The sequence below is a fragment of the Homarus americanus genome, unplaced genomic scaffold, assembly GCF_018991925.1.
Source record: "Homarus americanus isolate GMGI-L3 unplaced genomic scaffold, GMGI_Hamer_2.0 scaffold23518, whole genome shotgun sequence".
Classification (NCBI taxonomy): Eukaryota; Metazoa; Arthropoda; class Malacostraca; order Decapoda; family Nephropidae; genus Homarus; species Homarus americanus.
In genome coordinates, this window is record NW_024745451.1 from 837,764 (window position 1) to 854,272 (window position 16,509).

Genomic DNA, 16,509 nt, shown 5'->3' on the forward strand with positions numbered 1-16,509 from the left:
CAAATGTAACAACTTATTATGGATGGAGCGAACAGTAGGGTGGAAATTACTGTAATCGTGTAACATTATTTGTTAATGTTCTTTTGAATGGAAGAAACACATGCTGAAAATTTAGATTTGTTTTAAGTTCAGTACAGGGGGTCTCCGACTTACAGAAGTCCGACTTATGAACGAAGTTAAACTTTAAATTTAGAGTACAGTACAGGTATTTTATTTACCTGATGACTTAATTTCTTACTTTCATTTACTGTATCTTGTCATTCTATTTCTTATTTTCTCTTAAATTAAGTGATTTTAGGTGTGTATAAGGACTTACGCTAAGATATAGAATCCCTAGAAAAATTCAGAGGGGACTGACAAGACTAATCCCGAGCATTAGGAACCTCGAGTACAGAGACAGGTTAAAGCATCTTAATTTGCACTCCTTCGAGAGATGTAGAGTGAAGGGCAATATGATAGAGGTGTATAAATGGAAGTCGGGGCTAAACAAAGGGGACATAACAAAGGTACTCAAACTATCCAACTAGGAGCGAACTCGTAACAATGGTTTTAAATTAGACAAATTTAGATTTGGGCGCGAAATAGATAAACATTGGTTTGGAAATAGAGTAGTGGATGAATGGAACAAGTTACCAAACATCATTATTGACTCGAATACGATGGATAGCTTCAAACATAGGTTGGATGGATATATGAGCAATAGGGGTTGGGTGTAAATGGGACTGCCCAGTGTGGGCCAATAGGCCCGCTGCAGTTTCCTCCATTCTTATGTTCTTATGATATTAGACATTGTTCTGTAAGGACGTTTCAACTTGCTTACATTTTCGACTTAAGAACGTCCTCAGGAACAGAACCTGTTCGTATCCCGGGGATCCCCTGTACCTGTACTGTATTAAAAGGTACCTCACCAAAAACTTCTCGAAAGCTATAAGCACTCTGCAATCTGAAAAATGAACGAAGAATCTGAAACCATTCCGAGATGACAAGCCCCATTCTGCTCATTTTCACATCCGTCATGTCTAGGTGTTTTGAGAAGTCTTTGTTGAGTGTACATACATAGAGAAAAAATTTTAAGCAACATTTGGAGTTGCCAGTTTGCCATACTATTTATAGCATTTGACATCTGTGATGTTTTGTTAGTTGTAGTTTATTGTTAAAGGATATCAAATTTGCCAACTAAGATGTGAAATAAAGAAAATTTATATTAATTTATTTTATTTTATTTTTTATAGTATCTGAGCTGCTTGATTTTTAACTATTATAGATAAACAAAATACAGTAGCTTTTGTGTGTAAAATGGGGAGGTGTTGGGGAATTGAGTCAACCTTATTTTAAGCATGTGCAACCTGGAGTTTGGGTGGAAAATGAAGCTAATGAGAAATGGTGTGTCTGGGAACAGTACGTGTAATGAACAGAATGCTGGGAATGTGACACAGATATAAGAAAGATATATACTGTCAAAATAGCAGAGGTGTTGGGCAGAGAGTGGTTTGGGTCCGCTTGGGTGGTAACGACTCAATAAGGGAAAAGGAATTGAATGACTGGTAAAAGAGTACAGAATGCATGTAATTTAGAGAAGGATGGAATGAGTTAAGAGAGGAAGATCAAGGAAATGGAAGGATGTGTTAGAAATGAATTAGATGGGTAACCGAGGAGCGTGCATGAATGAGGAGTGCAAGGCATTGAGGGATTCTTGGGAAGGATGTGCTACTTGTGGCTCATGCTGGCTCATGTCTAACAACAGATAATTCAGATTTTTTTGTGAAAAGAGTAATGTAGTAAAATTTTTATTTATTTATTTTACAGTAGCTTGATGAATGAGAGAGAAATGTGTCTAGATATTTGTTTATTTCTGGCCCTCCTTGCTATAGTACTGAAGGTCTGAATTTTATTTTTTTTTATCTGGATAATCTGCTGTGCCTCCCATTGGTAGGAAGTTAGTTTACCAAGGGATGTTTCTATAGTGGCATGCACAGTTAATAGTACAGTATTTTCATTTTATTGCTTGGTGTGCAGGCTTCACCCCGTCCACACTCACACGCAGGTATAAAGTACCATATTTTGGTGTATTTTTATCTATCACTGTGGTACAGCAGCTGATGCATGCCATGTATGGTCAGGCAACCTACTGAAAGTTGTGTAAAAGGAATTTTACATATACAAGTTCTCACTTTATGTATTTGTTTTTTAAAAAAGTTATCATTATTTACATTAAGCAATTTGCATTAACCCCTTGTGTACTGGTTCCCCTCTGAGCTGAATAAAATTGTCTAATATTGGCCACATAAATATTAAAGAAGCATTCCTGAAGTGAAGGGGTTAAGAAGTTGGAAGTCCCCTTATTAACTTCTCAGGAGATGTACAAATTATCCAAAGTAGAAGAATATGTTTTGCTTAAAGTAAAATTTGTGATGGAGGACAAATAGCTACTTATATTTGATTCTCATCAACAAAATGGGGAGCTTGTATACTGAGATATTTTTTAATTTCCAGGAAGGCTTACTATAAACCTGTATACTCTCTCCCAAAGATGTATCGGCCCCTTTTTTCATTGATACAAGGTGTTACAATGGACAAATATTTCTGATCAGTAATTGTGATTCCTGCATTATGTTGGTAGGCCTGTCTTCCTAGTATCTGTGAGGTTGCCATTTATTATTTCTGGCATTTGTTGTAATGACGGTGAATGACCGTGCTCCAGCTTTAGTAGAATAATATAACGATATTAATGCAGCGAAAATATATCAACAGCAGTCAAATACAGTTGTGGGTGTTTTCTGCTGGAAATCCTTGACCAACACTAATACCCGAGACTCATTGAAAAACACAGCTTGCACCGACAGACATCGTCTCATAGAGTGTATCAGATAGTGTTACGTTGCCAACACTAATCATGGGATATGTTATATGTTATATTCATAAATGTTACCTCTTCAATTGAGGTAGAAATAAAATCGAAATGCAGTAAATAATAATGTCATTGTAATTGGATGTGGCATCAAAATACACTTGTAATTACTATTTTGACAAGTGAATGTAATATCGGATCAAAGAGTTTCATATTTTGTTTGAAGCGATTCTATTGTAACCTCGGTCAGTGGCGGACTGGCCTACCAGGATACCGGGAAATTTCCCGGTGGGCCTCAAAGTGATGATCCATCACTTTGGAAATAAATGAAAAAAGAAAAAAGAGATATGAGGTATTAACGCAATCCGCCCTAATGCTACCGAATGTGACATTACTATGTCCGTACCAATGCACCCGAATGCGACCTGAAACTTTAGAGTGGGCCCTTTTACAAGTTTTCCTGGTAGAAATTTTTGACCCAGTCCGCCACTGACCTCGGTTCATGAAAACATAGTAACATTATATTCCTATTTGGTAACCCATTCTCTGAGGCTGATATACTACAGTACAGTAGTTTCTAAGGTGCATAAATTAGCGGGGTTACTCATGACGTTATTGGTTTTGCATATAGTGTCACAATTCATCTTTATTTCATTACATTATGTAGAGAATAGGTGGTATACTGTAGATATCATTGTTATTATCAGGTGCAAGAAGAAAGAGTGGAAGGTGCAACTCACAATCAGAAATATCAACTGAACCGAGACTGCTGTGCACGTGTTATTGTGTTCATTTCCAAATACATCAGGTTGGGGGCAATACTCTTTTGGGAGAGTGTACATCAGGTCGTGTACAGGAGGGATGTTTGATGTTGCAAAATTTTAGGAATTTAAGGTTATATTTTTATTGTGAAGCATTTATATATATATATATATATATATATATATATATATATATATATATATATATATATATATATATATATATATATATATATATATATATATATATATATATATATATATATATATATATATATATATATCCACAATGAAAATGTGGATAAGATAAATCTTGATAAAATCACACGGGAAAATGGGAACAGGAGCACCTTAGCTTTGTCTTTATTCAAGACATCTTCAGAGGCAACTGAAGATGTCTTGAATAAAGACGAAAGCTAAGGTGCTCCGTTGTTCCCATGTGTGATTTTATCGATATATATATATATATATATATATATATATATATATATATATATATATATATATATATATATATATATATATATATATATATATTTGTTAACAGAGGTTTCTTATTGAAATATGCATTCCTTTAGTTTAATAAGTATTCATGCAGACTGACTTAATTTGTGTGTGTTTGTGAATATCCTTACGTATAGTCTGTTCATTATGGAAATGTCTCGTTTGGGCTGTGATTGGCCAATTAGAAAACAAATAATTTGTTTCCACTGTGGGAACTGACACATAATCCGATCACAAAACCAATGTCATATTGCTGAGCGGGGTCGAGTGTAACTTTTCCATGATAAGCAGTTTGTAGAATGAATAATAGTCCAACTCATCCATACTAAGTGAGCTGATGACTGTCTTAACCATACACATTAGTGAATGTCAGTATGGTAGGAGTGACAGGTTGTGAAGGTGTCAACATTGGATTCCATAAATGTTTCATTTAGCAGAGAGGTTTAGAGTGAGAAAGGCATCGAGGATGCAGGCATAAAGTCTGATAGGATATTATTCAAAGAAGGTGTGTGTATGTGTGCGCACGTGCATGCGAGCGCACTTGGCAAATAAGCATATTACCTGTTTGATTGTGAAAGGCTTGAGTAGCTACATAAGGTAACATGGGCAACCATTTGTGTCATAAAGAGTGTAAGTGTGTTTATAGTATGAGGGATGGATGAGTGAGTACCCAATACTTGAAGTAAGGGACAAGAAAATAATGATACTATATACATGTATAGGGGCAGTATATTGTGTATTGTATTAACTAATTAATTGTTAATCACTGCATTTGCACTTCATATGCCACTGGACAAACTTTGCTGCTGTTTATGGTTTATAAAATGCTGAAATTGTCATACAGTATTTGGAACTGAGCCAGTGAACATGTATGGAAGCTATATTAAACTTTTACTGTAAAATTGATAAGTTTCATGGTTAAATAACAATACTGTACAGTATATCATACCATTGATATATAAGACAGATTACATATTATACAGCATATTAGAACTTTTCTTTTAAAACTCCTTTGAGCATATGGTAGTGCTGTAAAGAAAAGTTCACACAACGAGAATTACATTATTAATTGTGTGGGCTGTGGGTTGTCATCAAATGAGCTGTGAGAACCCCACTTGAGACAGTCTGAATTATTGAGGGAGGTACTGTACTCTACTATATTTGTGTTCTGGTTGCAAGTACAGTACATTGTCTTTTTATAATATTAATATTTATTTGGTAAAATTGTCATACAGGTTTACAATTGGGTAGACCTGTACAGTACTGTATATAAACTATGCAGGTATACAGGTCAGTATGAATATAGACAATGTACTGTAGGTACTGCATACATTGCATGTAGGCTGTGGAAGTAAAGTACTGTACCCTGTGTACAGTTTCCTAATTGCTAAGACAGTGCAGGTATACAACAATGGTAAACAGTAAGGCAATTTGGCCAAGGAGAGCTGACAAAGCTGTTAGATGTACAGTTGTATGACACTACAGTACACACGCCCCTAAAATCTTACCTACCACCTAACAATCAGAAGCCAAATCAAGGTTTAGGAAGGGAAAAAGAACCTAGAAGGCTGTTGAGATTCAAAGAGATCTTGAAATTAATAAACGAATAGTGATGAATATATTTGAATTCTGAAAAATCTTATAATAAATTTCCAATTGGGTTAGAGTTACATAGAGATTTAGATAAGGCTAACCGTTTACATTGCAAAAATACAGTAATACCAAAGCCACATACAAACTTGATACACTTGAAATATCACCCTTGACTGGCATGATAATAATAATACTGTATACAATTTAATGCACCATGCCTTACTGTGCTACTTCATGTAATATCCCTCCATATTTAAAAACAAACACCAAAAATAGATCTCAGAATAATAAAAAGGTGACAATAAAATTAGTTACTGTAATAGCCACCTACCCTAACTTAACCATGCTCCTTCCAGTACAGTATGAAGACCCTGAGCATCAATGGCACACTAATCATTTCTTGACCACAACATAATTCAACCACAAGTTCCGCAACAGAATATTTCCTTATTTGTATCCCAACTAAACCATATACAGCCACATATATCTTAGCTACCACCTCAGTTAAAAAACATGAACCAAACAACATATTAACTGAACAATCCTGCCAAGGTCTCAAAAACTAAAGGAAATGAAAGTCCATTTTGCTAGACAACAATATGGTTACACTGTGTGTGTGTGTACTCACTGATAACTACATTGCATTTATCTAAGTTTGTTCAGCAGTTATGTCAAGTACAGGTAAGGAATACCTCGCTATTCGCAACCCCAATAATCAAAATACCGCTTATCTGCGATTGATATTTTAACACCCCTATTCGATGTTCACAAAGCATACCCTGCTTATTTGCAATTGAAAAATTATGATACCCTACAGTAATACTTCTAACTGGGCGGGTTAGCCGCAGCTCTCACATTCCAATGTAAGGCCCGTTTCACGCACAGCCTTTTTTTATTCGCGCATACGGACATGCGCAGTTTAGAAATTAATGAATTCAATGGTACAGAGAACGCCCATGAAAATTCACATGTGGGAGATGCTCGCCCGATGCCTATACTTGTACTGTACCTCCAAACTGCAGTGGTAAAAAAGTACGGCAAGTGTTATAGAATTTTTCATGTGATGAACATGTTCTTTCCCATGCATCATTTGTAGTAGGGGCTGGAAGTGAGTGTAATTATTTTTGTCAGATGCAGGCGAACTGAAGCATGTAAAACACATCTGTGTGGACACATGCCTTCTCCCACATGGGGCAAAATCGCCGTGTGAAATAGGCCAACCACCGGTGCTACTTCACCTTACCTTTCCCCTACTGGGTCAACCTTTGAGTTTCATTGATGTTATTTTTCAACTCGTAATTTTGATTAGAGAGGAGTGGTGGCTGGTGGTCACTGGGGTGTGATGGTGGTGGTGGGCAGTGTGAGGTAATGGCTGATGGTCACAGGAGTGTGGTGGTGGGTAATGTGAGGTAGTGGTGGCTGGTGGTCACGGGAATGTGGTGGTGGGTAGTGCAGGGAAAATTCAGGGGGGGGGTCCGCCCCCCCCCCCCTTTCCATCATTTTTTTTTAATACAGTATTGTACTCATTCATTTTTGTAAAGTAAAAAGTAACTACTATTTACCTCAGAATATCTCCTAATATTAAGTACACATGGCTTCAAAATCAAAATGGCCTCAATTTTTTTTGGGGGGTGAGGGGGTTACAGTGCCCCCTGCCCCAGCTCAATGGGTCGCTATGCTAGCCATGTTCCCCCACCCACAACTTCTTGGACCCCCCCCCCCTTCCTTTTGATATTCCTGGACACGTCCCTGTAGTGTGAGGTAGTGGTGGCACATGGTCATGGGAGTGTGGTGGGTAGTGTGATTTATTCTAGGCAACGGAAGTGTGGTGGTGTGTTGTGTTTGTTGTTGGTGGTGATGAGTGTTGTTGTTGATGGTGGTGGTGTGTTGTGTTTTGTTGGTGGTGGCGATAAATGTAATTGTTGTTGGTGCTGAGTGTAATTGGTGGTGGTGGTGGTGGTAAAGTGACCAACGTAGGTAGTAGGCAGCTATCAAACAAAGGGAGGTACTACCGCCTGGGAAGATATTGGAAGCATAATGTGTTGTCTAATGGTAGACCCTGCTGCCATATGGCATCACGAAAATTGTGACCAAGTCCCAGGTTGCTGATCTGACTTTCTGCCTCATTTACACTTAATTGCAGGGTCTCAATTGTTTCTCTTACTTTGACCACCAACACTGGAGCGGGTTCAGGTACATTCAGGAGCCGGTGCATGCCCAGTATTTGCCAACAGTGCGTGACAGAGACGTGACCGATCGCCCGGGCGGCTAGCGAGCCGATCTTTTGGTGAAGAATATAAATGAAAAGAGACGTGACCGATCGCCCAAGCGGCTAACAAGCCGATCAGTGGCGAAGAGGATAAAAGTAAAAGTAAAAAAGTGACAGAGACGTGACCGATCGCCCAAGCGGCTAACAAGCTGATCAGTGGTGAAGAGGATAAAACTGAAAAAAACACAACATACATACAGTATTTCTCACTCTTGATATTTTTTCATTTTTTCTAAATTTATTTATGGCTCATTATTACAATATTATTATTTATAATTTTTATTAATTGTTATAATTGTTATTTATTTTTATTAATTTTATTATTATTATTATTATTATTATTATTATTATTATTATTGTTGTTGTTTTATTATACTTTTGCCCCCAAGGCCTTGATGTGGGTCATTAAAAATGACCTGTGCCTGAGTGGGTTAATGACCATAAAAAAAAAAAAACGTGCGGGTGTGATGTAAGCTGACAGTGAAGATATTGCCAACTGACGAGGCTGTATTTTGTCTTGATTTTATTTATTTTTATAATTTTTATTTGTTTCACACTTATTGGTACTACAGTATACACGTGATCTTGGTCCCTAATAGGCTTGGATAATGAGAGGTATAGTATATAAAATATGTGGTGAAAGTTGCCTGTTAGGAACACATCCCCCATTGACATAATTCTTAGGGGAAATTGCCCCGATATTTGCAGTTTCATTAATCACAATGACTTTTAGGAACGCGCCCCTTGCGATAACTGGGATATTCCTGATACCTGTATTCATGATTAGCACTTTAGTAAGAAGTAGTCCTTGTGTATGGGCCCCACTCTGTGCTAAGTAAAATCTTTTGGCCTTAGCCAAGTAAAATATTAAAAGTGTCATCCCTGTAGTGAAGGGATTAAAGTGATTGATATAGTTGATGAAGAATTAACGTCTCATATAAAAGCTTCAGTTCACTTTACAGTTGAGTTGGTTTGGTTTTATTTTATTTTTCTTAATCATTTTGTCTCAACAATTTTCGAGGCTTTAGATATAACCCCGACTTGAATGTTTATTAGCGTTTATGTTGCAGAGGTGATGATTTTTATTTTATTTATTTATTTATTTATTTATTTATTTTGAGGGTGATTTTCAAGACTCATGAATACTGATACACTGCAGTATCTGTATTTGTCATTTGAAACACATGCGGAAGTTTTGTAAAAGCAAAGTAAATAAGATGTTTTTAAATTGTTCAAATATGATATTATAGTACATAGTTATTGAACACAATGCAGCAGCACGACCACCAATACTGTAATTTTCAGGTCTGAAAGTATGTAGGGTCATGCTTGTTTTTCATACTAATATATTAGGTAAGTAGGTCGTGTCAAGTAGCTTACTGTAGTGCTCAAGTGAAATTTGGCCAATATTTTTTCATCTGCCTGTGATAAGAATTCTGCCGGGTGTTCATTTTTTCTAACGTATTTCAAATTACAGTGACCCCTCGGTTAACGAACTCAATCCGTTCCAGAAGGTCGTTCGTTAACTGAAAAGTTCATTAACCGAAACCATTGTTTCAATGGGTTTTTGGGTAATTGGTTCCAGCTCACCGAAAATTTCCTAAATTTAACAAAAATGGTAGAAAAGTTCACTTACTTTGAGGTGTGTATGTAGAAGGCTCCTGGATGATGATGATGATGATGGGAATTACAATGGGGGTGGAGGAGAAGGAAGAAGAGAAGGCATTGGGGTGGAAGAGAAGTCACCCCATGGCACCATTTCACCCATAAAATTTTAGTTCTCTTGGTGTATTTCAAGATTATTTTCTTTAAATCAACACTGTACTGCATTATATATTGCCAATATGTAAAATATATTTCAAAATGACCAATAATTTGCTTGGAAACCAGAAAAAAGCATTTAGTTGAAGAGATTCTCAAGCAAGATGTTACCTCCAGTGAAAACAGAGACTAACACCTGTTTGCTGTGTTAAGAGGCTGGATGCTGCGCTTTAAACTAGTCACTTTACCTTCAATTATGTTCAATAATTGTTAAAATGACTAAAAAATTGAATATTAAACTTTTAAAATTATTGAATAGAATAAACTTCTTGATATTTACTAAAATAGTTAGGAATTTAAGTCCTAGAACCGATTAATGTATTGGCGGACTGATACTAAAGCTGGTTGCCCGGCCAGTGCAAGCGAAAACATGTTGAGGTCGGTTCGTAAGAAATTCGCTAACCGAATTTTTGTTTGTTAACCGAATTGAAGATCCTTATGGAAGGCAGTTCGTTAACCGAAATTTCGTTAACTGAGGCGTTCGTTAAACGAGGGGTCACTGTATTCATGAGTTCTGGAAAAATACAGTTTGTAGTTTCGTCATTCAGCATTTTCTTCATATTTGTGTGTACAGTACAGCATTTTCATTTGTACAGTACAGTACCTGAGTTGTGGAAAAATACAATTTGCAGTTTGTCTATTCAGTTTGGGCCAGTATTGTATTATAGTATTTGTTAGAAACATTTTCCAAGACTATTGTGATGTACTGTACTGTATGTAGTAACAGTTCTTGGATTTTCCTCCACGATTTTAATATGACTAAAGGCTGACCGGGGTTCTTTTGGATTTGTTAATCTAATGCAGCTGGAAAAACAACCTTGGAGTAGTTTTGCAGCAAATTAAACGATAACTGTTGTTTTAGAAAGTGGTTCAGCTAAACAGCATATGACTTGAGTGTTGCAAGAGTAATGTTGTTGAAAGTGTCCCAAACAGCATATAACTGAGTGTTGCAAGAGTAATGTTGTTGAAAGTGTCCCAAACAGCATATGACTGAGTGTTGCAAGAGTAATGTTGTTGAAAGTGTTCCAAACAGCATATGACTGAGTGTTGCAAGAGTAATGTTATTGTAAGTGTCCCAAACAGCATATGACTGAGTGTTACAAAAGTAATGTTGTTGAAAGTGTTCCAAACAGCATATAACTGAGTGTTACAAAAGTAATGTTGTTGAAATTGTCTCAAACAGCATATGACTGAGTGTTACAAAAGTAATGTTGTTGAAAGTGTTCCAAACAGCATATGACTGAGTGTTACAAGAGTAAGATTATTGAAAGTGTCCCAAACAGCATATGACTGAGTGTTGCAAGAGTAATGTTGTTGAAAGTGTTCCAAACAGCATATGACTGAGTGTTGCAAGAGTAATGTTATTGTAAGTGTCCCAAACAGCATATGACTGAGTGTTACAAAGTAATGTTATTGAAGTGTCCCAAACAGCATATGACTCAAGAGTAATGTTGTTGAAAGTGTTCCAAACAGCATATGACTGAGTGTTACAAGAGTAAGATTATTGAAAGTGTCCCAAACAGCATATGACTGAGTGTTGCAAGAGTAATGTTGTTGAAAGTGTTCCAAACAGCATATGACTGAGTGTTGCAAGAGTAATGTTATTGTAAGTGTCCCAAACAGCATATGATTGAGTGTTGCAAGAGTAATGTTATTGTAAGTGTCCCAAACAGCATATGACTGAGTGTTGCAAGAGTAATGTTGTTGAAAGTGTTCCAAACAGCATATGACTGAGTGTTACAAGAGTAAGATTATTGAAAGTGTCCCAAACAGCATATGACTGAGTGTTGCAAGAGTAATGTTGTTGAAAGTGTTCCAAACAGCATATGACTGAGTGTTGCAAGAGTAATGTTATTGTAAGTGTCCCAAACAGCATATGACTGAGTGTTACAAAAGTAATGTTGTTGAAAGTGTCCCAAACAGCATATGACTGAGTGTTGCAAGAGTAATGTTGTTGAAAGTGTTCCAAACAGCACATGACTGAGTGTTGCAAGAGTAAGGTTGTTGAAGGTGTAAGTGTCCTAAACAAGTTATGACCAAGTGTTAGAGTAATGTTGTCTAGGGGTACCAAACATCTGTTCCGTTATCGCTGACTACTGTATATAAACTACAAAAACCTCCATACATTGGCAGCTTCATGGGTTAGATGACGATGCACAACATAAATGATTGGGAATACATGAAATAAATAGTTTTTGAAGGGAATCCATTTTTTTTTTCGCTATTAAAAATATTTTACAAGCACCTGGTCAGTGATATTAATGGTTTGAGACTCAGATGTATATTAAAAGTGTGGGCTCTGATATTCTAGTTGCCATATACATATACAGTCTCAATATGCCGTGTGTGCATATCAAATAAAACATCATAACTGAACTTGTTGAATAAACACACTACAGTATATAGTCATTATATTGTACAGTTAACATATAAGGAAAAATGTATAATCTAAATAAAAAAATATATAAGTAATTAATATTGTGTTGTAATTTGCCACTACACGTTTTTTATGTCTTATTTTTCTCTTCAGGTCCTAAATACTGTACTGTATTGCCTCCTGTGTGTCAAAAGAGTTTACTGCACTCGACTGCTAATGAGATAGGGTAAGGTTTTTTCTTAGAAAATCTTCAGTATTGAGGTTGTTTATTTATTTTTGATTTATCATTTCACCACTTAACAGTTTACTAGACATTCAGGGGGTGGTCTGTTCTGTGTTACTTTGTTTTGATCCTTATTGTCCAGTGTTAGTACAGGAGGAAACCTGCCATGTTTGGTTGGGTCTCGTCTGTCCCATTGCTCAAATCGACTGTAGTTAAATTTAAAATTATTGTGCTGCATAATTAACATAAACCTATTGTGCCGACTGTAATCATGATATGGAAAATTAATGTTAGAGACTTAAAGAAGCTTACCAATAAATGAAAATATAATGGTAGACAGAATAGCATCACTAGAGTATTTTGTCAGGTTTCAATGTTATGATTTTGCGTTTTTGTGAGTAGGTGGTATCGGTAGGTACTGATGGTTGGGCATAGCCAGTGTTATGTGTTAATGAAGCCATGGCACTGGCCGTCAGGTGGGATTTTCAATCTTTGGTGGAAAGTTTGGATCACCTGGAGATTAGTCCCCAACTTATTTCACCTTGAGATTAACCATCCCAATGCTAATCTCAAGGTATTGTTAATGGTTAATTATGCTGGACATAGAATAGATAGCAACCTTGTGGTATCCCAGTGTAACTTGAGTCACTGGAGGAGTTTCAAAGAAAGAATCATTAGAAAAATGATTATCATTGACTTACACTTATGTGGTAATGATTATAAAAGTAAATGACAAACTTAAAACATTATTAAGCAACAGTGCCGGATTTAGACCTGTGGAGACGTGATGGAATAGATAAACATGAATTTTAAAGGATGAAAATAAAAATAATCCAAATGAATAAACAAATAAATAAAATATTGTAATATGTGGAGGCCCCCAGATTGTGGAGGCCCCTGGGCAGCTGCCCACTTTGCCCACTCCTGAATCCTGCCCTGTTAAGCAAGATGAATAGCATGATTTGGAATACAGTACTAAGACAGAACAACAACATGCAGCCAAAGCAAAAATAATTACACAACTTTAATTATGCAATACCTTGAGGCAATGCTGTACACGTGGAAGGAACAATGGCAGTATCGAAAGGTTGTCACTCAAAAATCTATCTTCTTGCGGAAGTCGACCCTATTAAGAACATAAGAACATAAGAATGGAGGAAACTGCAGCGGGCCTATTGGCCCATACTGGGCAGTCCTGCTTACACCCAACCCCTATTGCTCATATAAGCATCCAACCTATGTTTGAAGCTACTCAGCGTATTCGAGTTAATGATGATATTTGGTAACTTGTTCCATTCATCCACAACTGTTTCCAAACCAGTGTTTACCTATTTCACGCCTAAATCTAAATTTGTCTAATTTAAAACCATTGTTACGAGTTCGCTCCTGGTTGGATGGTTTGAGTACCTTTGTAATGTCCCCTTTGTTTAGCCCTGACCTCCACTTATACACCTCTATCAGGTCGCCCCTCGCTCTACGTCTCTCGAGGGAGTGCAAATTAAGATGCTTTAACCTGTCTTTATACTCAAGGTTCCTAATGCCCGGGATTAGTCTTGTCATTCTCCTCTGAATTCTTTCCAAAGATTCTATATCCATTCTGTAATACGGTGACCAGAACTGAACTGCGTAATCCAGGTGTGGTCTCACAAGAGCAAGATACAGTTTTAGGATGACCTCGCTAGTCTTGTAACTAACACTCCTTTGTATGAACCCAAGTACTTTATTAGCCTTGTTACGAGCAAAAACACATTGTTTACTTGGCTTAAGGTTCCTACTTATCATTACTCCTAAATCTCTCGCAGTCGGATTTCTCTATGGCATCGTTGTTCATCTGGTATCTGGTTTCCCTGTTTACATCTCCTATACTGAGTACTTTACATTTGTCCACGTTGAATTTCATCTGCCATTTTTCACACCATTCGAAAAATTTGTTTAGATCTTCCTGTAGTTTTGCGGAGTCCTCATCAGATTTAATAACACGTCCTATTTTAGTGTCATCAGCAAATTTACTTATGTTGCTGTCTATGCCGATATCTATGTCGTTTATGTATGTAATAAATAATAATGGTCCAAGTACTGAGCCTTGGGGAACTCCACTTGTGACGTTGCTCCAATGGGACTTAGTGCCATTAATGTTCACTCGCTGTTTCCTGTCCTGTAACCACGCCCTAATCCATTTAAGGATATTACCTTTGATGCCATGTGCTTCTACCTTTCTAATTAGTCTTTCGTGGGGGACTCTGTCGAAGGCTTTGCTAAAGTCGAGGTATACCACAATCATAATTGTGCCCCTCGTCCACCGATTCGAAAACTGATGAAAAGAATGTTAATAGAATAGTTAGACGTGAACGTCCGCTTGTGAAGCCATGCTGGGATCATTGATCAATCGGTGCTTCTCCAGGTGATTTCGAATAGAGTTTGAAATGATTGCTTCCAGTAATTTGCCTATTATTGATGTTAGACTGATTGGGCAGTAGTTAGAGGATAGTGATCTATCCCCCTTCTTGAAAATCGTTATTACATTCGCTATCCTCCAGGATTCTGGTACTACACCTGTTTTTAAGGACAGGTTGTCTCGGTGAGGTTGCCCAAATCCTTCGCCGTGTCAATTTTTCAAAAAATTTGTTGAGATAGTTTTTTGAGTGGCTATATATAGCATGTTTTTTATTTTATTCTGGGTGAGACCCCCCCCCCCCATTAATTACGAGTAGGATAAACCAATCAGCAGGAAAGAGGTCTTGTCAGCAACACCCACCCAGTGGGCACTCAAGGCCACTTCAGCGTTGAATCGACGTTGCCTAAATATATTAAGTTAGTCTTGTTATTGTCAATTTAAATATAAAAAAAACATTGCATGCCTGTTGGACTCCCTATCCTTGGTTATGTATAAGCCTTAGGATCAATTCTTATACTCATACGCTACCCGCAGCGTTTTTGTAATGAGGCACTTGGTGTGTTTTCACTTTTTTTTTTCTTGAATATTGCATGGACTTATATCACACGTGACCCAGCAATAAAACACCTTCATGTGACATTAAAATCAACTTACATTTTGTCACAGATGTTTGCAGCAACTATACAATTTAAAGAATGGAATAGCAATTTAAATTGTGACAACTTTGAGCGGGGTGCCGAGTGCTTTCTTGTGACACTTCATTAATTGGTCTGACGTGTAGAGGACAACTGGATCAGGTTATTCTATTCAGATCAGGTCCAAGCCAAGCGACGGTAGACAGTAACCAGGTTTGGTATTCAATTTGCTTCTGGCTGCCATGAAATAAGGTCGGCAAGTGCTTAGTGCCACGTTCACTATTCTACTTTGTCATATAAATTCCGAGGTATGACAATGAAGTTCTTGGTCTGTGTGTTTACTGTACTTCGTACATGGCGTCATGGAATCCAGGAAAAAAGTCACAAGAAAAAAGGCACAGATAAAAAGGCACGGAAAAAACCTAACCTAAGCTAACCTAACCTAACCTAACCTAACCTAACCAAACTTAACCTAACCTACGTGCAATGCCATCATATATATATTGTGTTGTCAATGTGTACAAGTCATGTGACTTTTTTTCCTATGGATTTTATTTCCGTCCACCGGCGTCATGTCCCTCCGCGGTAATACTCTGGTTGAGTGACATAAAAATGACGCTTAATATCAGTGTCATAGCTGATTATGTAAGTATTCAATGTCATTTGTCACGCATTATATCTGGTGAGAATAATTCCATAATTTATGTATTGTCTTGCAAATGATTAACATTTCCGTAAGTAATTAATTAACTAGCGTTATGAGGGGAGGTAAACTCAGCCAGTTCGCCATAAAAATATCTAATTAAGAATGTTTGTATTAAAATTCCTCAACACTATGAAGCAAAACAAATCACCTAAGATAGTGTTGGATTTTAAACTTATACAGGACATCAACTTTGGTATCTGTACGAGCGAATATTATCGAATCTTCACCAATTCAAAGTTTTTTAAGTTTATATAATAACTTACTAATTACACTTGTTATAAAAAATTTAAATGTGTTAATTTCTCTGGTTAGAATTATATTTCTCATTTGATCCATAAAATACACTTGCTAGGATTATCATCTTGTGAATTATAGGG

The 16,509-nt window shown here is 36.8% G+C and overlaps 1 long non-coding RNA gene across 1 annotated transcript; it reads left to right on the forward strand.

Moving 5' to 3' along the window:
* The first annotated feature begins 10,682 nt into the window (after positions 1 to 10,682).
* On the forward strand, positions 10,683 to 12,272 carry LOC121878692. Its single transcript, XR_006091207.1, has 2 exons — positions 10,683 to 11,200; positions 11,241 to 12,272. It is a non-coding gene; the product is annotated as an uncharacterized LOC121878692 (long non-coding RNA).
* The last annotated feature ends 4,237 nt before the right edge of the window (positions 12,273 to 16,509 follow it).